Source organism: Vicugna pacos, chromosome 8 (genome assembly GCF_048564905.1).
Source record: "Vicugna pacos chromosome 8, VicPac4, whole genome shotgun sequence".
Taxonomy (NCBI): domain Eukaryota; kingdom Metazoa; phylum Chordata; class Mammalia; order Artiodactyla; family Camelidae; genus Vicugna; species Vicugna pacos.
In genome coordinates, this window is record NC_132994.1 from 11,855,192 (window position 1) to 11,879,814 (window position 24,623).

Below are 24,623 nucleotides of genomic sequence, written 5' to 3' on the forward strand. Positions count from 1 at the left end.
CTGTGGTCTGTACTTTACTTTACAATACTTCAGCAGATGTTCTATTTGCAAATGGATTTCCGTTCTTTTTCATCCGGACTCTCAGGCAGGTGGTTATTCTAATTGGAAAGACATAGACCAGTGGTAGTTATTGGTAGCATTTAATCAAAATGCTGCCTTCAGAGGCAGCTACAGGTGTCTTAGCTATCTTTTAGCTCTAACACTGGAGGTTTTGATAATTAGCATAATGAATGTCAGAAGTGGGTTTTCATTTATGAAATTCCAGGTATTGTAGATGTATGGATTAGTTAGAACAGCTTTAGAGGCATTGTTACTTTTGTACAAACAAGATATGAGAATTTGGTGACACCTCCTAAGCCACATGCCCAAGATAATGACTGGAGTAAGGTCCTGGAGGAGAGAGGAGCTACAAGAGGCGGGATCCAAAAACAGAAGTGGCAGCATGAGTTCTGGAGAAGGAGATGGATGCCCAGTGGTGGGACATGAAGTCTGTAGTTCGCTGGAAACCTTTCTAGGTTTTACGAATTAGTGGCTCTGGGGCTCTGTGGTTGGCCTCACCATGGACTTCTCATCCTCTCCCCCATTCCTGGGCAAGTGCCTGGTTCCTGGGTATTCAGATCCTTCTTTCTTCTAACTGGTACAGTCTATTCTCTGAAGCAGACTCAGAGAGACTCTTAAGACTATTGATGGACTTGAACTTCCTGGTGAATGATTAAAACTTATTATCTAGGGTAGAGCTTAGAAATGATCCCTGCTTACAATTGTTGTTAATTAGTATGTATAACCACATATATTACATTTGATTGACGTACAATTGCTTTCAGAGTAGTATCTGTTTGGTACATGTGAATCTTTACCTTAGCAGATTTTTTTCTTTCTCAACATGATAATAGAACAAATTTAAGGAGTGAAAAAGGATGGCAATTAACCAAAAAAGAGGTCAGCTACTGTGTTATTACTGAGATAAAACTGCCGGTAAGGTCAATGAGCTAAGATAAGTTGTGATAAAATTAACAGTCTGCAATGGCATTTCACTGGGAACCTGACACTAAAATTTTGCTTATTTCCTTTGCCTACTCTAATAACCATAAGCCAACTATTTCTAAACACACTCTAATCAAAGGTAACTGAAAGAACTACACACCCCAGAAGGTAAACAAATAAATGGTCTAATTTTTTCCTCATCTCTACAAGTGTTTAAAGGTATTCTAAGGACCAGTTTTTTGTTGCATGAAGCAATAATACTGGTGAAGAAAATGGTGAAAGAATAAATAAAACTGGTGAAAGAAACTCGGTGTCTAAACAGTGAAATGAAACAATCGTGCCACTGAGTAAACTGCATAAAAACTGATTCTTTTTTTATTCTGGGAGATTAAATCTACATTTTTCAGAAAGAAAGAACAATTGAGGAATGGATTTCTCTACAGTCCAACTACATAACTGTGGTTACAAGGACGCTCTGCCAGTCTGGTTGCACTCAGTGGTTTATATCATAAGCAAAACACAGGATGCTGGTATAAACTGTAAGCAAAACTCAGAGGAGTCAGAGAAGTAGAGGAAAAGAAATCAGTAAAATGATGTCCATGAATGCTCCTATTTGGATTTCTCTCAGTGTTGAAGAGAAAGTACCTAAAATGCCAAGAGCTCCCGGTTTAGGGAACCACAGAACAAACGGGATTTGGAGAATCCTTACTTGAAGTAAAACCAGAATGTGAAGTTCTGTGCTGTGTACCATTCCACATGGCACTAAACTCATAGACTTTGATTTGGAAAAAAAAATTCTTAAGCATGGAAAACATTGAATAAATTACAGTTGAAAAGGAGGATGTCACACAGGCAGCACCTTTAGGATTTGAGTATTACGTGCAGAGTGAGAGATACCACAGGTATCATAACTTTATCAGTTCAGAACTAAATATTAGGCCACAGGACATATTTAGGGAATTGTCTGTAACCAGATCACAGGAACGAAGAGGTCCTAATATTTGCTGCAGTTATGTAGATAAGCGTTCACTGTTGTGTATTAAATCTTTCTTCACCCTTCTCTGATGGGGAGTCTTGGCTTTGAAAAACACATTTATTTAGGAGTCAGAAGTGATGCAGAGCAGTGCCACTCAAAGCATGAGGTACTATTACTGGTCTGCAATGAAGTAAATCCAGAAAGTAAAAACTTCTAACTAACTAAAAAGAAATTAGCATTTAGGAAACTTTTATAGCAGTGTGGCAGAGTAATTTAATATCTAATATCTCTAGTAATAAAAACAATTGCACTTCTATTTTTAGGTATATTTGTTTTTATTTTCATTTAATTTTTTTAGTAACTCATATTTACAATATTCTACAGAAATTTTCCTTTGCAGATTGGAAAAAAAATTACTGGTTCTTTACATACATAGTTAGAAGAGCACTGCCAGAGACCTAACCGGGCCAAATTATTTTAAGAAATAGATATTACAGTCCAAGGTCCATAGCTCTGTTAATAAGACTTGGGGGGGATTAAAAAAAGACTGGCGGCATCTGAGATTCTCTAAGCTCCTCACTCGTAGAATCTCAGGCTTGAGCACTCCCTGACAAGAAAGTCATATAAAAAATGTTTTGTGAGCTGTTGACTAGCAAATCCTATACTCCAGAGTCAAAAATCTATTTGGGGAGACTTACCTCTGCCAAACTTCCTTTGATCCCTTTTGCCTTCATTCCAATCTATGAAGTCATACTAGAGTGACCGATTCAGAGAAATAACATGTGGATTTCGTTTTCCAAAAACACTCTTCAGCTTCCCGTTACTTGTCATCATTAAAGAGCCTAACACATAGATGACTCCATGGCGGAAACTTCAAGACTCACTTATAGTTAGCTTTGTAAAAGATTTATATGCCTTTAAAAAAGTCTTCTTCCAAGCTGACTTATGTAAAGTTAATGTTAGTTGACATTTCTGAGCAGAGCCCAGGGGATAGTTGTGTGAGGAGCCCAGGCTGAGGTTTTGTGTGTGTGTGTGTGTGTTGTGTGTGTCTTCATTGATCTCCTGTTGAGTTACCTGTGGGATGGTAATTAAGAGTTGCTATACACACACACCTCTCCCACTGACTTTGTAACAAAAGGAGGGGTGTGGCTTCAGGATCCAAGGGAGGTACCAGCCCTCAGTGTTTCCCTTCAAAGCACAGGGTAATACCAGAGTCAATAACTAGCAAACAATTTAGAAAAAAAAAAGTTATATCTCTACCTACCTCAATTCTCCCTAAATTAATTACACTGTAAATGGGTGGCAAAGACTTTTCTAAGCAAACGAGAAGCCTTAAAGAAAAAGAATGACTTTACTAACATTGGAAATCAACTACCCTTCAATAAAAAATGAAATTTAAAAAAAGAATGACTTTAATAAAATAGTCACCAAAAGCTCCACTACAAATTACAATCGAAAGGAAGCATAAATTAGAAAAACATATATCTGGCATGGATGACATAAAAGGAGATAAAGAGATACACGTCTTTAAGACACACCTGGAAATACAAAAGTCATAAAGGAAAGGCTAGACATATTTTACTGCATAAAAAGATTTTAAAGTCTATATGGAAAATAGTTCTATAAATAGAGCCTAGAGCCTAAAGATAAACCACAGGCAGGAGAAAATATTAGTAGCATAGATGATAGACAAATAATAATAGCAAACACATATAGCACTTGCTATGCACCAGGTGCTGTTCAAGACACATAACATGTATTAACTCATTTAATCCTCACGTGGATTAATAGTGCCTAATGATGTAGGTACTCTTACTATCCCATTTTACAGATAAGGAGACAGAGAGGTCATAACTGCACGTACATGGGCAAGGCAGAATTCAGATCCAGGCAGTGTGGCTCTGGGGTCCATGCTCTCAGTTACCATGTGATCATACCCCCTCAAGTCATGACTGACTCAGTAAAGTGACTCTGTGACAGCCATTAAAAGCCAACCATGAGGTAAATTGGTGCAGCCACTATGGGGGACAGTATGGAAGTTCCTTAAAAAACTAAAAACAGACTCATATGATCCAGCAAACCCACTCCTGGGCACCTATCCAGAGAAAACTCTTACTTGAAAAGACATATGCACTCCAACCTTCATAGCAGCACTATTTACAATAGCCAAGACGTGGAAGCAACCTAAATGTCCATCAACAGAGGACTGGATAATAAGATGTGGTGTATATATACAACAGAATATTACTCAGCCATAAAAAAGAATAAAATAATGCCATTTTCAGCAACATGGGTGGGCCTAGAGATTATCATATGAAGTGAAGTCAGACAGAGAAAGGTAATTATCATATGACATCACCTGTATGTGGAATCTAAAAAAAAAAAATACAAATTTTATTTACAAACCAGAAATAGGCTCACGGACATAGAAAACAAACTGTGGTTACCATGGGGGTAAGGAGAGGGAGGGACAGATCAGGAGTTTGAGATTAATAGATACACATCACTATATATGAAATAGATAAACAGGGACTTCCTGTATAGCAAAGGGAACTATATTCAATTTCTTGTAATGAGCTGTAATGGAAAATATATAAATGTATGTACATGTATAACTGAATCACTCTGCTGTACCCCTGAAACTAACATTGTAAATCAACTACACTTCAATTAAAAAGAAAAAGGAAAAGGAAAAGAAAAGCAAGAGGAATTTGAGGGAGGGAGGAAGGAAGGGAATAAAGAAAGTAAAAAAAAGGAAAATAGAACACGAGAAGAAGGATGATAATAGTTTTTTTAAAAAGCAAGTATAATGTAATCTTTGTGTGCAATATATGTGTATAGAGAGTTGTATGAAAAGATGGTGAACAAATTAGTGGTGATTCCCTCTGGTGACTTCTTTTTACATCTCTCACTCATCTTTTATCTGTTGTTTGAATACTTTATCTTGTGTGTGAATATTATATATATAATAAATATAAATACATATAATAAAAGCTTAACAATGTTAATACTATATGTAGTGTTGACAGTGGTGTAGATGATTGTGTGGAGTTGAGAATATAAACTGAACAAATTCTAGCAGTTGACTGATGGTGTCTAATAAGAAGGTTTAGAATTTTGTATACCACTTGGCCTAGAAATTCTACTTTTTTTATGGCACCAGTTTAAAGTGGATCTTTATTCATCAAGACACACATTTTCTACTCACTTCCAGCGCTGCTGGAGTGCAATGAGAATCACTCAAGTATCTAAAATAGGACCAAATTTAAACCACTGCAGACAATGCCAGCTTTTCCCTCTCTTCCCCACCAATCCATTTGTTCTTTCGGGGCCAGCAATCGGCCTACCCATGCCAGCCTTCCTGTAGTGGGATCACATGACTGAATTTTGGCGATGAATGCCATTTCTGAGACAAGGCGTGAAAGAAGCAGGCGTGCCCCCTCTGTGCTCCCCGTTCTCTCCGTGCCTGGAGGCAGATGATGAGGATGACACCCTGGAGGAGGCAAAATAAGCCTGCGTCCCTAAGTCACTGTGTGGAGCCGTGCAATCTACCAGCCAAGAGCTCCTGCCCTGCACCATTAAGTGAGCAAGAAATGAATTTCTATTTTGCTTGAGCTCTTATTCCTATTTGGATCAATTTTTCTCTCCAGCGTAATTCACAGTTTAAATACAATGTTTTAAGCTGCTATTGAACTGACTTGGTCCTTATTTAAACTTTGTGACAGACCTGGGAACATGGGTTCCTTCTGGCCAGTGTGGTCACCCTCTTTGATCGTGGGTTCGGACGAGGCACGTTGTGTCGGGGAGCTTGTCCTCAGCTCCCTGGTCCAGCGAGGACTGGTGAACTTGCAGAATATTGGAATTCCTTGATAATCCTGCTGATACTCCAATTCTTCCTTCCCAGCAGGCTAGTTCTTGTTCAGCCAGTCAATGATTTTACTGAATCTTCCAGAATCTTCCAGAGGCTTCGGTTTGCCTCCCGCCATTGTTTTTGCTTTGAATTTTCCTGATTTCCGTTTTGTCGTTAGTGAAGGTGGTAGATTCAGGTGAGTTCTCAGAAGCCACCAGCCGTGTTTCTCTGCTTCTCATTTTTCCGCTTTGAACTTCTCAGCCTTCTGGACCATGTCATCCATAGTTTTCTTAACCTATATATTCTTCTGCATTGTGATTTAATACTGTTCTTTTGGCCTGTCTTCTCTGTCCATGGCAGCCACCCTGAGGATGCTGTGGACATGGGTGTCCATGGTTACCTCACTCTGAGGACCACTACGGCGTGCAGCGGGGTGCTGAGCAGGCTGCTGCCTTTGGCTAGTCTCTCTCATCTCACATTAATATGCCTGGATGCTAAGAGCATCCACGTCTATCTAAGTAGTGAAGGTATGTATCTGGCGCTGGAAATGGTGAAATTACACTTGATCAGACTAGCTGAGACTCCAGTGATGGTCTCAATAACCAGAGAAATCAGTGTCACATCCAAGCAGAAAATCTTGAGCACGTTCAGATTTCATCAGCGGCGTCGTATCAGGCTCGGTGGGGGAGATGCTTGTGTTTGGCTCCTGGCCATGCTAAAAGTCTTGCAAGAGAACAACTGATGTGTCCCATAATGATGAAACTATTATAGTACTGCTAAAGAAGAATATTTAATAACATAGAAAACTGATTATCCTGAACATCTTAATGGACAAAAAGCAGGTTATAAAAGTATATGCAGTTTGGCCACATATTTGTAAATATATATTAATTCGCTCAGCAGATAAATATTGAGCCCCAACCGTGCATGCCCCAGGCATTGTAAATATTGGTATTTGTGTGTGTCACAGCAGATTTTAATTTTTTTATTTTATATTTTCCAATTTGTTGGCAATGAATATATATCAATTTTCTAACAAAATATCACTATTATAATGAAAATTTTTGAATTATAAGAAAAGGCTAACGTCATAACAATAAGTTTGTATAAAATAAACCAATGACAGAAGTTATTTTGGCTTGGTGTTCCACAGTGACTCACTAAATATACCCTGAACTGTTTATTTTATGTTTTTTCTATTTCACTGTTAAAACGAGCAGATGCATTTCACATCACATGAATCTCGTGGAAACATGCCAAGCATTTTCTTAGCAACCAAACTCCCGTCTTCTGCACTGTGCATGATTAACTAAAACAGCCTGTTGACGGCTTAAAATAAACCTGCCTTTTTCCATTTAGCATTTTATCAAATGAATGTAATTTCATTTGCTGATGAATTTAGTTCAGCTTCAAGGGAATTTTTCTCTTCTTCATGGGGAGGCTGAAGAATCAGAACTGTCATGCCAAAGAAAGAAAAGCAAGCTAGGGAGGAAAAAAAACCAGTCTGATGTTTACATGGGTAAAGTAAAAGTATCTTTGTCAATTTTACTCCCGCCCTGCTGCTTTTTCATGGGGTAGAATGTTGATTTAAATTTAAATTCTATTCTGCTTTTGTATTATGATGTTTAGTTTGCTTGATTCAAAGTGTTTATTTAAATGACTGCTCTGATGATTACTATTGTTATTATGCGTGAGCTCTGGTCTTTTTTATTATTATTATTATTTCTAGCACTTGAATATGCCCTAAAATTTAATTAGATGCATCCCAAAGAATAGTAGACCCTTTGTTGGGGTTCAGAAATAAAGGGAGTGGGCAATATGTAATCTTGCAAGGAGGGCGGTGTGTACGTTATCAGCAATGAGGGGAGTCAGTTTATTTTCTTAGAGGAGGTGACTCTGAAACTTGGAATAAATTGCTATTCTGTTTGGTAAATACAAAATATATTTCAGTGTCTATATGCACATGTAGACATTTTGCATCCAAGGACTACAAGAATATGTGCCAAATAGGGAAAACTTAAAGTTTCTTTAAAGACTAACAGCTTAAAAACAAAGCCATCTATGCAATTAAAGCAGCTTGTAATCTACAGTCAATAAAAGAAAGAGGATTTGACTGAACATCATACAGTCCAAGCAGCTTCTCTGTATCTTTCACTTATGTCCTCATTTGGAAATAGACAGTGAAAACCCCCACTAATGGCACGTTGCAACACTATTTAAATTTTCATATTATTTCGCCCAGAGCAAATTCTTAAATGTTAACCATCATTAAGCAATCAAGTTGATGCTTTAGCTGCAGAGTTTTATGTTTTTCCCTGGAGAATAAAGACACAGCAAATACATAAATGCATTTTCCTGACAAATCCACTCTTTCTGATTCCTGCTCTATTTATATTTTGAGAAGTAAGTCATGGGGATTTGTTCTCTTTTACATTAGATAGAACTCATAAAAGATTTTTTTAACTTTTTTTTATTGTACAGTCAGTTACAATGTGTCAGTTTCTGCTGTACAGCTCAATGTCCCAGTCATGCATATACATACATATATTTGTTTTCATATTCTTTTTCATTAAAGATTAGTACAAGATATTAAATATAGTTCCTTGTGCTGTACAGAAGAAACTTTTTTAAAACCTGTTTTTATATATAGTGGCTAACATTTGCAAATCTCAAACTCCCAAATTTATCCCTTCCTACCCCCCTTTCCCCAGTAACCATAAGACTGTTTACTATGTCTGCAAGTCTATTTCTGTTTTGTAGATGAATTCATAGTGGGATTTTTGTTTAAGATTCCACAGAATCCATATAAGATTGATCATTTACATTAAACCCTGTAAAATATCTGCTCCCATATTTTAATATTCTCTTGCTATACATTTGAATTCTTCACTGCTTAAGTCAGGTCCCGATGCTGGTCAACTATTTTGGAAAATGCATTAGTTATCTCTTTCAGGTTAACATTTAAAAGAGTTAATGCATTTTCAAAATTGTCCAATTTAGTTTCCAAATGAAGAAAATCTGACTCAAATGTGTCAACATGTGGAACTGAGGCTACTCCTACTGGAGGCGTTACTTCTCCATCACGGGAAGACTTAAGGATGAACCCCCATCTCTGTCACTCATCTGCAGAGAGGATCCCTGTAACCACACTGGGAGCTTCCTGTGGGACCCACTGCTCAGACAGCAGGTGCCTTAGAGCCTCGTGAATACACCTGATTGGGCCAAGGGAAACTGGAGATGAAATCTGGGAGAAAAATTCCAGGGTCTGGCACGTAGGCAGCCACAGACAGCCTGTGGACACTCCAAGTGCCTCAGGTTTCATTCTTATATTCTCTCATTAACTTCCTGCTCTCAGATGAAGAAAGATCAGGGTCGCTCACGCCTAGCTTGTCCGTAGAAGGGAGCCTGATCTTTAATTCCATCATCCCATCATCCTTTGTTTTTTAATAGAAAACTATAAACCCTTGCATTTGGGGGGTACATTTGGTGTGCATATACTTGATGTAACTTTATCTTTTTCTGTTGAATAGCTTTTTACTTTGTTCCAAAAGATGCTATGTTTCTTTGAAGCTTCTTTTTTTTTTTTGGTTCTTGGAGTAAAATCACATTTTAATTTTACAACCCAGTAAAAACAAAACAACATCAATTATCACTTTACTGGGGCCACGATAATAGTTGCTATACTAAGTCCTACAGATGAATTAATTCCCAGACTGTTACTAGGAAATAGAGCCAGGGTGTTCTGTAATTATGGGAAGAGAACACACCACACCCTCATTAAGAAGAGATTAGTTAGTATCTGCAAATCTCGAACTCCCAATTTATCCCTTTGCAGATGCCAACTACTATATATAAAATAGATAAACAAGTTCATACTGTTTAGCACAGGGAACTATATTCAATATTTTATAGTAACTTATGGTGAAAAAAATATGAAAATGAATATATATGTATGTTCTTGTATGACTGAAGCATTATGCTGTGCACCAGAAATTGACACAGCATTGTAAACTGACTATATGTCAATAAAAATATATATACATAAAAACAGATTAAATGTCAGAGCTAATTAGCCAAGGAAAAAGAATCTCTCTAAGGCAGTGACCAATGTGGCCTGTCTTGGCAAGTTTTTTCTTTTCCTTTTCCCTACTCCCTGAGAAAGTCCACCAGGAAGGCCGCAGCCACAGAAAGTAAAAAGAGTCAGTGTCCAAGTGTCCCTAAAAACACATCAGCTTCCAGCCTTCCCAAATAATTATATCCTCACACAGGAATTATTATTTTCCAGATCCCATGCTCTTAACAATTGCTGTAGTTTCCAGAATATTACATCTCTGCAGTAAGATGAGTCTTTTGAACACGGGGGATATAAACTCCTTATTTAATTATATATTGAGATGAAGATATAGTTGAGTTTCAATTCAGTAACTGAGGCATCTAAAAGCTGGTTGTTTGAGGAACTTGGGAGTCAAATTTCCAGTAAAAGGGCTAAAGTATAGAGGTATAGAAGTATTATATTGGAAGTTGTCGGGATAATTTGGGAGTGGTTCTTTCGAGATCAATGGGTGGGCTAAAATCAGAACATCTTTGACTTATGATTCTAGAATATGGTCCTATCTGTTTGCATAGTGGGACAATCTTGGGAAAATGCTTTATTGTAACATTTGCTTCATAAAGCTAGATTAGATCTCTGTTGACAAGACCCATATGAATCTGAAACAGAACAGGCAAGACCTTCTTTTTTTTAATTGAAGTATATTCAGTTAACAATGTGTCAATTTCTGGTGTGCAACATAATGTTTCAGTCATACATATACATACATGTATTTGTTTTCATATTCTTTTCCATTATAGGTTACTACAAGATATTGAATATAGTTCCCTGTACTATACAGAAGAAACTTGTTGTTTATCTATTTTATATATAATAGTTAATGTTTTCAAATCTCGGACTCCCAAGTTATCCCTTCCTACCCCTTTTCCCCTCGGTAACCATAAATTTGTTTACTATGTCTTTGAGTCTGTTTCTGTTGTGTAGATAAGTTCATTAGTGTCTTCTTTTTTCTTTTTTTTAAGATTCCACATATGAGTGATATCATATGGTATTTTTCTTTCTCTTTCAGGCTCACTTCACTTAGAATGAGTCAGGCTTATTTCACTTATAATGATGATCTCTAAGTCCATGTTGCTGAAAATGGCATTATTTTATTCTTTTTATGGCTTAGTAGTATTCCATTATATAAATATATCATGGCTTCTTTATCTAGTCATCTGTCAATGGACATTTAGGTTGTTTCCACGTCTTGGCTATTGTAAATAGTGCTGCTATGAAAATTAGGGTATATGTATCTTTTCCAATTTGAGTTCCCTCTGAATATATGCTCAGGAATGGGATTGTTGGATCATATAGTAAGTCTATTTTTAGTTTTTTGAGGAATCTCCATACTTTTTTCCATAATGGCTGCATCAAACTACATTCCCACCAGCAGTGTAGGAGGGTTCCCTTTTCTCCACAGCCTCCCCAGCATGTATTGTTTGTGGACTTTTGAATGAAGGCCATTCTGACTGGTGTGAGGTGATACCTCATTGTAGTTTTGATTTGCATTTCTCTGATAATTAGTGATTATGAACATTTTTTCATGTGCATATTGGCCATTTGTATGTCTTCATTGGAGAGTTGCTTGTCTAGGACTTCTGCTCATTTTTGGATTGGGTTGTTTGTTTTTCTTTGTTATTAAGTTGTATGAACTGTTTATATGTTCTGGAAATTAAGCCTTTGTCAGTCGCATCATTTGCAAATATTTTCTCCCATTCTGTTGTTGTTGTTTTGTTTTGCTTATGGTTTCCTTTGCTGTGCAAAAGCTTATAAGTTTAATTAGATCCCATTTGTTTATTTTTGCTTTTATTTCTACAGGCAGTGGTTTCTTGAATCCACATGATATGGTTGCCTGAACATAAAAGATGAGGTTATCCAGTACTTGCTTAGAAAGATCACTATACACACACACACACACACACACACACACACACACACACACACACACAAACACACATATATAAGTTCCCTAGTGCAGTGACAGTAATATGAAAGAGTACTTCAATTATTAGGAAAAAATCCCCTTCCATTGCAAGGTCTAAGGTCCATTGTTCAATTTATTAGCTGCTAGCCATATGTGGTTATTTAAATTTAAACATAAATTAATTAAATGTAAAGTTCAGCTCCTCAGCTGTGCTGGCATATTTCAGATGCTCAATGGCCACATGTGGCTAGTGGATACTACATTGGACATCACAGGTACAGAATTCTTTTTATCATTATGGAAAGTTCTGTTGAACACTTCTGGTCTGACAGTGAGGGAGATAATGTTTTAAATAAATGTAATGAGAGCTTTTTAATCTTATACTTTCAATAAAGTCTTCCCTGAACCAATTTTTGCCATAGATTACTAGAGGCAGGCTATTTTATTAAGCCATCCACATAGTCGTTCAATTTCTAATTAGGAGTTGATGAAGTTCTTTCATTTACTACAGTATCATTTGCATCACATTTTCCAACTGCAGTAAGAAGTTAAATTATCTCACAGAAGATAACAAAAGACAGGGGAATTTACTCAACAGTCTGGAAAAATTAAATATATATGAGGGACATGTGTGTAAATGTGTGGGTGTACATGCTTGTGTTGACTGAAAACCAAACTTGAGGACAGTGCGTTCCTATATCCCAAAGTGAAAAGGTCGACAAACTGGGTTTATCTTGCAGCACTGTAGGGAAGAGGTCAGTCAAGTCCAGTGACCATCACTGTACTTCTGGCCCATGTAAGGGAATCATTAGAGAAAATTCTTTGAAGGAACTCCCAGGAGCAAAGAACTCCCAGTGGCTCTTAAAGCTTCTGTTTGGAAGTGGCATACTGCTCACATTTCATTGGTCAGATCAAGTCACATGAAACCTGACGTCACTGGGATAGAAAGTACAGTCCCCTTAGAGACAGCACAAGCAAATAATTGGGGACAGTAAGGCCATGTCTACCATAAGGTCCTTTGCTAGGAGTGAAATAAATAGCTCACTCATTCTCTTCTGTGTATCCTTTTATAGTGGAACTGGTTCCAAGGTAGTAGTTTTCTCTCTGACTAGGAAAAGTCATCCCATTTTTAGAACATCTGAAGTATTGGGTTCCTCACCATCATCAACAATAGGCCACTGTGGTTTCTAGAGTCTTTTATCAGCCTCAGCCTCGGCCTCAGCTCAGCGGCACCAGTTGCCCACCTCCTGTAACCTGAATCTGTAGAATGAACACAGAGCAGAGCAAACTTGTTCATAACACTATCCATTCTAATTGTGAGAACCTCACCTAAAGGTAAAAGTCTGTTGCTATATGATTTGAATAGAAGGTGATGTTCAAGGCCAGGTGGATGGAACAAGAGTAACTTCCCCTAGAAAACTTTACAAAGTGATGGTCATGTTTCCCTCTCATTACCAGTGTATTTCAGAGAAAAACGCATGGTGGTCACTTTAGATATGCAAATACAGCCTGACATTTGTCTTTTAGAAAAAGCTTGTATTAAAAAAGCACAGCACCCAGAAATGACACCTATGAAACAGAGGCTTTCATCCCTATTTTGCAAAAGAGACAACTAAGTACAGAGGAATCAAACAACATGCCCAGGATCTTGCAGCTCTCGGGAGCCAGATCTGGGATTTGAACTCTTCCTGATTCCAGATTTACACGTGGACCTGGTGAGCATCCTCCTAATGGTATCAATAATATCACCGTCAGATGATATTACCGCATTTCCCAGGCCCTTTGCCAAGGGCATTACCTACATAAGCTCATTTATCCTGAAAACCACTCTACAAATAAATATGACTTCTCCCTATTTTATGACAGAGGAAATTGAAGCTTATAACGGGAAATACCATGTGCAAATTACACTACTACCAAGTGTTGGAGCCAGAAGTTGAAACCAAGTCTAACTCTAAAGCCAGTGTTCTTAACTAACTGCTCACTAACCTCCACTGTTAGGGTTTCTCTGCAATGCTTAGATCCACATGGAGAACCTGGGCTGCCCTGAAGTGAGACCAGAAAGAGACATAAAAGTCAAGTAAAAAGTAAACTGAATTACTCGAGAAACAATGTGTGGGACTGGATGATGGTCTAGTTTATGATAGAAATGAGAATATTAACGTAAGAATTAGAAAAGAAAATCACTTCATCATGAAATAAAAATGGACTCCTGTCTCAGAAGCTTAATGACTAATTTTGCCTTTCAGATCTAATTTGTGTCTTAAGCATGCTTATTTTGATTCTAATCCAGTTGGAGCAAGCTTATAATTAAAGTGGCATTTACTACGTTGGATGTTTTTCAGGGTGATTAGATTGGAAAGTCTAGGACAGAGAAAGGCCCTTGGGATCTGGGCATATTCAACGTCTTGATCACACAATAGAAACAGGAGCAGAAAACAAGACTTGGTGGACGACCAGACTGAGTCACTGGCATTTTTAGATGGTGATCTCTAAGCTCAGGCAGCAACTGTGGAGCTGATTCTCTGGGACACATTCATTGCTAAGAGCTGTGTGCTTATTATGTTTTCATCAGTGACCATTAAGAGAGACAGAACAGGAAAAATGAATAAAGGATTATTAGGATGACTAAATCATTCAAGAATTGCACACAGCGCAAACATATCTGATGCTAAGATACAGGATATTCTGACTGAAGTTTGCATAACTGACATCAGGTATCATCACAAGCATCTTAAAACCAATCTCTTTTTAAAGAACTGCTACCAAAAATGGTAGGATAAGAAAGTGGGGCCCTTGCTAGGCCAACTCCAAAAGGAGTTGATATATAGTCTTTTACTATTTCAACTAGAAATACATACTGGGCTACATATGCAGAAATATGTACTATGTAGCTGACATTCAAATGACACCTGCAGTGCCTAGAAATCCCTCCTCTGGAGAAACATTCCCAATTCCTACATTTCTGGAATGGTGCCCAGAATTTAAAATCATAATCTTGTGCCTTACTATTCATTTTAACTGAGATGTAAATGCCCTTTATACTGGCTCCCTGGAAAAATGGCAGAAAAACTGATAAAGGTTTCTCTGTAAGACAAGCAGTCCAGAAGATGGCAGCTCCAGCTATGCCAGAATGGAGATAATTATTTGACTCCTTTTTTATTGGAGGTACTCAGAATGAATCCTGGATCTTGTGCATGCTAAGCACGTGCTCTACCACTGAGCTGTACCCTCCCCCCAGAATGGAGATAATTGCTTACTGTTGGCAAAGCAGTTGTAGCTGTGATTCTGGGCTTAAGGAAGATACTTTTTTGGCCATGAGGACCTAGAGAGTGCCCCTTGGAACAACTGATTTTCCAGGATACTTACCAAACTCTGCAGTCTCTGTAAATTCTGTGAACTCTACCGGGTGTCAGATTTCATGCAACAGCACTCTGTCCTTCCTGAGAGGTGCAGACCACCAAGATGGTAGTATAGGAGACCCCAGCCTCTGATCCCCAACAAGGATCAACAATCAGACAGTGATCTCTGAACAAAAACAGCTCTGGAAGAGTTCTGGAATACACTTAAGAAGATTTGGCATCACAGTGGAGAAAACTTGAGAATAATGGCACAAAAAAGGATGGAAGGACAACTTCATTTTGTCTGCATCATCCCATCCATTTGAGTGGGCATTGCTCAGCACCAAGAAGGAGACCCTCAGTTAGAAAGTTTTCCTGGCAGGGAAAGGAAGAGCAGGGTGAGTGGCTGGCTTTTCCCCAGGCTGTTTGGGCACTGCCTGAAGGTCCCACATCAGTTTCTCCCCACTCAGAGACTGGCAACACATTAATAGATGAAGACAAAGCATTTGACAAAAATTCAACATCCTTTCTTCATAAAAATGCTCAACAAATTGGGTATAGAAAGACCATACCTCAGCATAATTAAGGCCATACATGGTAAGCTCACAGCTAATATCATACTCAATGGTGAAAGGCTGAAAGCTTTCCCTCTACAGTCAGAAACAAGACAGGAGTGCCCACTGTCAATACTCCTGTTCAGTACTGGTGGAAGTCTTAGAGTAATATGGAAAGAAAGAAAAAAAAATTTCCATCTAAATCATAAAGGAAGAAGTAAAATTACCTGCTTGCTGATGACATGATCTTGCATATAGAAAATCCTGAAGGCTCCATTGAAAACCTGACAGGTCTAATAAATGAATTTGTTAAAGTTTCAGGTTAAAAAATCAGCTTATAAAATTAGTTGCACTTCTATACACTAACAATAAACTACTTGGAAAGAAGTTAAAAGATCCCATTTATAATAGCATGAAGAAGAGTAAGATACTTGGGAATAAATTTAACAAAGGAAATAAAAATTACAGTCATCAAAACTATCAGACATTAACGAAAGAAACTGAAGACACAAATAAATGGACAGATATACCATGTTTATGGATCAAAAGAGTTAATATTATTAAAATATCTGCACTACCCAAAGCTATCTATAGATTCCAGGTAACCTCTATCAAAATTCAATGGCATTTTTCACAGAAATAGAAAAAAATCCTAAAATGTGTATGAAATAACAAAAGATTCCACTTCACGTTTCCTAATTTCAAACTCATGTTACAAATCTGTACTAATAAGAACAATATAGTACTGGCATAAAACCAGATACTAATGGAACAGAATAAAGAGCCCAGAAATAAATCCACACGTATATGGTCAACTAACATTTGACAAGAGTGCCAAGACAGCCCAATGGGGAAAAGACAGTCTCTTTAGTAAATGGTGTTTGGAAAATTGGATCTCCACCTGCAAGGATTGAAACTGGACTCCTGTATTACATATCTCACAAAACTTAACTCCAAATGGAGTAAGTACTTAATTGTAAAATCTAAAACCACAAAACTTCTAGAAGAAAACATAGGGGAAAAGCTCCTTGACGTGAGTCATAGCAATGGTTTTTTTCAGTATGACACCAAAAGCACAAGCAACAAGCAACAAAAGAAAAATCAAGTGAGACTATATGACATTACAGATTTCTGCACAGCAAAAGAAATAACAAAATGCAAATGCAATATACAGAATAGGAGAAAATACTTGCAAACCATATGTCTGATAAGGGGTTAATATCAAAAATATGTAAGGAACTCGTAACACTCAATAGCAAAAATAAATAAATAAAAACAATTTAAAAGTGGACAGAGGACTTGAATAGACATTTTTCCCAAAAAGGACATAAAAAATGATCAACAAGTATATGGAAATGTGCTCAACATCACTAAACTTCAGGGAAATGCAAATCAAAACCATGAGGTATCACCTCACAGCTGTTAGAATGGCTATTATCAAAAAGACAAGAGATAACAAATGCTGGGGAGGATGTGGAGAAAAGGGAACCTTGGTGCACTGTTGGTGGGAATGCTAATTGGTGCAGCCACTATGAAAAACAGTATGGAGGTTCCTCAAAAAATTAAAAATAGAACTACCATATGATTCAACAATTTCACTTCTAGGTATATACCTGAAGAAAACGAAATCATTGTCTCAAAGAAATACCTCCACCCTCATGTTCATTGCAGCATTATTCTCAGTAGCTAAGACATGGAAATAACTTAAGCGTCCATCAACAGATGAATGGATAAAGAAAATGTGAGATACATATATAGAATGTGAGACGTGTATAAAGTTGATTCATGTATATAAATAAATGGAATATTATTCATAAGAAAATAGAAAACTCTGCCATTTTGCAACAATATGAACGGACCTTGAGGGCACTATCCTATGTGAAATGAGTCAGACAGAGAAAGATAAGTATATACGATCTCACTAATATGTGAAATCTAAAAACATCAATATCATGGAAACAGAATAGACTGGTAGTTTCCAGGGGCTGAGGGATGGAGGAGGGAGGCAGGGAACAGAGAGAAGTTGTTGATCAGAGGGTACAAACTTTCAGTTAATGTGAATAAATTTGGCAGATCTAATGCACAGCACGGTAACTATAATTGACAATACTCTATCGTATATTTGAAAGTTGCAAAGAGTAGAGCTTTCACATTCTTACCATAACAATAACAACAACAACAAAACGGTAACTGTGTAAGGTAAATTATGGGTTAACTGACCTTATTGTGGCAAACATTGTGCAATATATATGTGTATCAAATCATCACATTATATACTTTAAATTCACACAATATTATGTGTCAATTGTTTCTCAGTAAAGCTGGGAAGAAAGGAATATGAAGAATTCAGGGCTTAATTTCTAAGACAGAGTGAATAGTCATTCTCATTTATTGCTACAGATTCGAGTATCAAACAGTGAATTAAAGGCTTTTCTCTAATCCTTATTCCTCTCTTTAAGTATTCAGTCCTGGAGGCTGATTGTAAAACTTGGTATCCTGTACCCATGAGGAGTCTACAGATGAACTGAGTCATTAAGAATCTCCCCTCCTGTAATATGCTACTATTTTATATAAAGAATGACCCCAAGCATAGATTTTTATAAGTATGTAGAAGAGAATTTAAAACCAAAGGGAAAACAGTAATTTTGCCCCACCACAAACGAGTCAATTTGTGATTTGTATATCAAGACTGCCCCACAGAGATTTAGGCAATTAAGCATTGGAAGCCATTAATTAGGATGAAAAAGAGTCAGAGATGGTAGAGGAAGATGCTGATGGGTTCCAGAAGGGCTCCCTGCATTGGAAGAGTTGGGTAGTCGATGCAATGTAGCATCTAAAGTAGTGTGGAACATTTCATTACCAAGCACTTTAATCATGCCCTGAGCTTTCCCGGAGTGGCTCTTCATGTGCCCTGACCTCAGGGGCCTGTTTCTTCTGGTGTGGTTTTGGGCGCATTCAGTGGGTGGATGGTACTGCTTTCCCCCAGTGAAACTAAAGAGTGCATGTCGAATCCAACACCTTCCACAGCTTGCACTGGACTTTGTCAGCAGTATGCTTTTTATAACCATGGATCATAAGCAAAGAAAACCTGCTTCTACTCCTCTCTCTGCCAAGCACGCCTCTCGTGCCCAAGTCTCCCCTCTGCCGCTGAGAGGTTTACATACCATCCTTTTTGTTGGGAACAGCCTCTTCTCTTCTCCATACATAAGTGTCCCCTGTTCTTTGATAGGGAACTTGAACTTCACCTCCTCCAGGCAAGGATCTGCAGGTTAGCCTCAAAATCTTAAAACAATTTAATTGTGAATTCCTTGATTGTATGGTATTGTAACTCCCATGGTTCTGAACACAATACTAACAGGGCACCTTCAATTAAAATGCAGTAATGGTGAGGAACATGTGTGATAGTTGCTGTTTGGGCATTTAGGAAAGCAAATGTCTAAAGGAAAGCAGGAAAGTTGGATACAACTAGACTCTAATGATAAAGAAACTTAAAATGGCATTTAGGAAACTTAAAATGCTGTTAATTATAAATAGAAATCTAAAAATAAGTTTGGACGGGTATATGTGGGAGAGAGTGTAAAAGAATAAGAATTAAGATTTCTGCAAGGTGACACCGGAAATGGAAATAATAATCTGAACATTCTAGGCCAACAACAACCAAACACTGAACAAGTCCTTTTGGTGCACTGGAAAAATGAACAGCTTTTATCTTTTAGTTCTTGGGCAATAAAAACAAATTTTATCTTACTGTTAGATATTCTCTCTGCCAACTTCCCAAAATGATCTAGAAATATTACTGACTTTTCTAACTTTATTTCCCCTGATACTGTTATTTTACATGTTATTCTATAGGCATCTTCCTTATTTTCTTGCCCATAGGGAGTAATTTTACCTAAATATTAACACTAGTCATTTGAGCATAGTATTTCACGAACATTTTTACCCTTCTGCTTTTTAAAGACTATCCATTACTTTTATTCTGTTTCCTGCTTTGACATTTTTCATGCTGTTGGCAGTAATTTTCAGCAGGAAAAAAAGCTTAAATGCATACAGTGATGCTTCCACAAAATGAAATTTTCAAAGACGTTTGTTGCTTGGATCTGTTGTTGCTCCAGTTTTAAAATAAAAATGCTCTACCCAAACAAGGGCACATTTTACCACTGTAGGTAGGTTCAAATTTCCCAAAATATTTTTATAGTTTTCTTTCCTTTTTTTTTTTTCAGTTTAATAAGAAAACATTTGTGCATTCAGAATTTCTTCCTATTTATTGAGATCGTTTCCCCTTATTGTTCCTTGATACCCGCTCACCGAAACGTATGATTCAGCACATTTTCTGGTTGGGTTCCTGAGGGATGGCAACATCAAACAGGTTTATTTAGCCGTGTGATGGCCGGAACCGCAGGAAGCAAGCAAAAGCTGTTAGCAGAAGCCAGGAGGAAATCTTTCAAAGCATTATGAGCTATGCCTCACACACACAAGGACACAAAGAAATTGCATTTTGCACCGTCCGTCCGTAGAGATGTTGACAGTAAGTAGCAGAACTGGGGGGAATCAGGGTGCTTACGGAGGAGCACGGCAGCCGCGCGCGCAGCTGAGCGGGAGCCGAGGACGCCGGAGCCGCGCGGCACCGGGGCGCCCGGAGCAGGACCGCCGCCCCCAGCCGCAGCTGCTCCTGCTGCCTTGAGTCTCTGCAAAGCTAGCCTTGAGTAAGAGCATTTTTTTTCCTTTTTCTTTTTTTAAGCTGAAAGGAGATAGCTCCTTTACTGCAAGGGTATTCTGGTCATCAGATCCAAAGACAAGCTCAGCCACCCTTTAAAAAAACAAAACAAAACAGAGCAACTAGCCGACGGGCCGGCTCTTCCCTCTGACGGCTGTTCACATGGATTTGCTTCATAGATTGATTACTTTTGGCATCTGCATCCCTCCTGAACAACAGAGGGGAGATAATCCAGTGGCTGGGCCAGATTCACAGATGATGAATGGGTGTGGGAGACACACAGGGCATCACATTGCTTGCTATGGATGACAGCGCTGAAAAGTACTAACAACTGGATTCGGATATTTAAAATTAGGACCATATTGTTATTGAGAGTGTTGGGACTATGGGAGTCTGAGGGAGGGTAAAGGCTCATTTGATGTGAATGGGTTTGATCGCTGTACCTTGGGATGGTGGCCGCCAGGCAGACATGACACACTGCTCTCTTCTTATCGGATGGAGGACTTGACTCACCTGGACCTGGGCGTCAAGCCTTAGTTAGCAACGAGGACACTGTAATCAGAAGCAGCACAGAACGTCTTTTGTTTTTATTGTGGGGATTTCGTAAAGTATATCATCCGATAAATCTCACACTGCCTTCTTCACGAAGATGTCTAAGAGAAATTCCTTGCAGACCTTACAGACAGGAAAGGCTATGTTCTCCAGAGGAATGGTGCTGTTTCCCCTTTAGCCCCTCGAATCTGGTCACTGCCAGGGCTTCCCTCCTGCTTTGGCCCCTGTGAAGCAGAGACTGGGTTGAGGGTTAGCATGGAAACTTCCATGTACCTTGTTCAATATTTTTATTCCTGACTTCATTTTTCTATCTTAACCTCACTTTCTTTTCAGTTTTATCTTTTTCTCATATGCATTTTTGCAATGTAACAGAATATAAATGAACAATAAATACAAGTATTGGTCTTTAAGCGATAAATTGCCATTTAAAATTTTGCCCAAGTGGCATTGTAGTTATGAAAGAAATATCCTTAATTTTTAAGAGATGGACACTAAAGTATATATGGGAGAAAAATGCTACAGGACTATGATTTGCTTTAAAATACCTCAACAAAAAAAAAGGGTAGATAAAGCAAGGATGGAAAAATTTTTAAAAGTACTGAATCTAAGTGGTTTCTTTACTATTCCTCTGATTTCTGTGTCTGAGTAAAATGTTTAATTAAAAAGTGTTTTTCCATTTGGATCACGTTTCTGATATAGTGGGAGGCCAAGCTATTTGTGAACTTCACGGTTGTTTCCATCAGAAAACCCTTGGTTTATTAGTTGTTTATAGATCCTTCTGAACTTGGTTTGGCTGTTGTTTGTTTTAGTTTTTTTCTCTCTCTGCCTACTCAGTTGAAGCTTCAAGTCATAAAATTCAAGTCAGAATGAGGGTGGCATATCTGAAATCCAAAGCTACTTAAGTTGTGCCAGACTGAACACGGAAACCCTCATATGTGCTTAGACACACACTCTGCTTCCCTCCTCAATTACCCAAACCCGTGCTTTCTGAGCTGCCACTTTTCCTCTCCACTCAATCCAGATCCGGATCTGGGAATTTAAATCTAAAGCAGCAAGTAGGACTATGCATAAAATAGAGAAACAGCAAAGTCCTGCAAGGAACTATATTCAATACCTTGTAATAGCCTATAATGAAAAAGAATATGAAAAGGAATATATGTGTATATGTATAACTGAATCACTATGCTGTACACCAGAAATTAACACAACATTGTAAATTGACTATACTGCAATTAAAAAAAAACTTGTCAATTGGGGAAGAAAAGAAGCAGGTAGAGCTGATTCATAATGAAAGTGCTACCCTAACTTGCAAAGTTTAAAGCACACATTCTACTTGTGCTCTTCTGTGTCATACATGTTATTGAATTTGGTTACTTTCTCTGTCTCTGTGTGGTTCCACTCCTGTGTAAGACTTAAGATTTACGATAAAAATTAGAATTTAATCGAGTGTTGGGAAAGAATGCATCTTGGTTTGAAGATGAGTCTGGAAAATCTGTCATAAGCACTCAGCTAAGCTGCCTACTGAGGAAAATGGTGATGCTAACAGAAATTCATCATACGGCTTCAGAGTGTGGTCACCCCTCAATATCTGCGGTTTTGTTTTGCAGATTCAACCAACCAACCACGAATCAAAAATATTTGGAAAAAAAAATTCCAAAAGTTCCAAAAGGCAAAACTTGAATTTGCCCCTGGAAGGCAACTATTTACACAGCAGTTTCATTGTATTAGGTATTATAAGTAACTGAGAGGTGATTTAAAGTACACTGGAGGACGTGTGTAGATTACATGCAAACACTATGCCATTTTATATAAGGGACCTGAGCATCAGTGGATTTTGGTATCCACAGTGGATTTTGGTAACTGAGAGGTGATTTAAAGTACACTGGAGGACGTGTGTAGATTACATGCAAACACTATGCCATTTTATATAAGGGACCTGAGCATCAGTGGATTTTGGTATCCACAAGGATCCTGGCACCAATCCCTCCTGGATTCCAAGGGACAACTGTATTGTCTGGGAATTGATCAAAACAGAAGAGGAATGAAATAACATCTGTTTCTCCTCCATCTTGGACTGATAAAATGGTTGAATAAATGCACTTGGCTTATGGCCTTGAAGAGCACAGGGGACTTCATCTTTCCAAGCACTGTCATGCAATGCCCAAGGCTTAGTCTTCTGGTCCTGATGTTTTATTTCTTAACACCTGCTGCATCAAGAGGGACTCACAGGGACATTTCTCAAAATTGAAAGGATTCTGACTATGAACCATGTTCGCAGGGCAATGCCTTAGGCCACTAAAGGCAAAACGTCCTTGTCATTTTTAACAATCTACTAAATTTCATCATTTAGCATTACCCACTAAATTTTACTTTGTCTTTCCACAGTCTTCATTCTGGGTGTACTTTTTAATGAGTCTGAAAGTACTATTCTTCTTATGATTTACAGTGGTAGTATTTCACTTAAAAAACCAGTGCTGTGCACAATATTGCTTAATAAACTTGGAGGAAAGATTAGGTTGAACCATAGAAATGGACATTTTTATACTTCAAAATGGCCAGACTTTGAAAACTTTCTATGGCTTAACTTACCAACGATGTCTCTTATGCACACACTGTTCTTATTTTACTTTTCAGGACTTCCTCAGATCAACCCCAAGCAGTTTCTATCAGTCATGGCCCATTGGGCACATGCCGATTTCGTGGGTGTGTCCTCAGCACTCCTGAGCCATGAGGCCAGAGCTGCAGGGGCCAAGACATGCCCTTTGTCCCCTGCCAGATGGTAGGCAATGATTGGATTTTCCTACATTTGTCAGTGAAGTCCTCGGTGTCCATGTTTCCTAAATTCATTCCTTCTCCTTGTGTTTGAGAAAGATAAAAGAGCCACATAGACTACTAAAGGTATTAATTCCTAAGGAGATAACCGAACTCAAATTTTAAATTCCTGTCATCATAGGCCATGTTTCTCAAACTGGTACAACTGTATGTGTTATGAAAAAAACAAAAGACGCTTGGCAAGCATGGTCAGTTATACCTAGTGACAAATGCTTTAAATCACCATTTTTTGTTTGAAAGAAACATAAATATACTAAGAAGTAAGAAACCAAAGTCATATGAATTTTTAAGATTAAATATGACACTCAAAACACATGTTTTGCTTTCTAGAGCTATTACCACTCCAAGAACCATGGGACGGGAGTTCACTGTTCTCTGCCATCAGAGGGACTTTAGTGGAAGATTTGCAACCCTAAGTTTAGGAAATGCTTAGATTTGACATAAAAGCCTGCATAACACTCTGAGAGTTACAGAGTACAATAGGATCCAATAGGATCTATAATCCCTTTTGGGATGAGTGAGGGTCTACATGATGATGATCATGCTAAAAAAAAAGCTAATATTTATTGAGTTCTTACAATGGGCCAAAGTATTGTTTCATAAGTACCCCAGAGGTTGATAAACTATGTCCTGCCAGTCAAATTCAGCCCATTGACTGTTGTTGTAAATAAAATGTTATTGGAACACAGCCACGCCCAATCATTTACATATTGTCTATAGGTGCTTCCACTCTCCAATGGCATGCTTGAGTAGTTGCAACAGAGACTATATGTCCTGCGAAATGTAACCTATTTATCGTC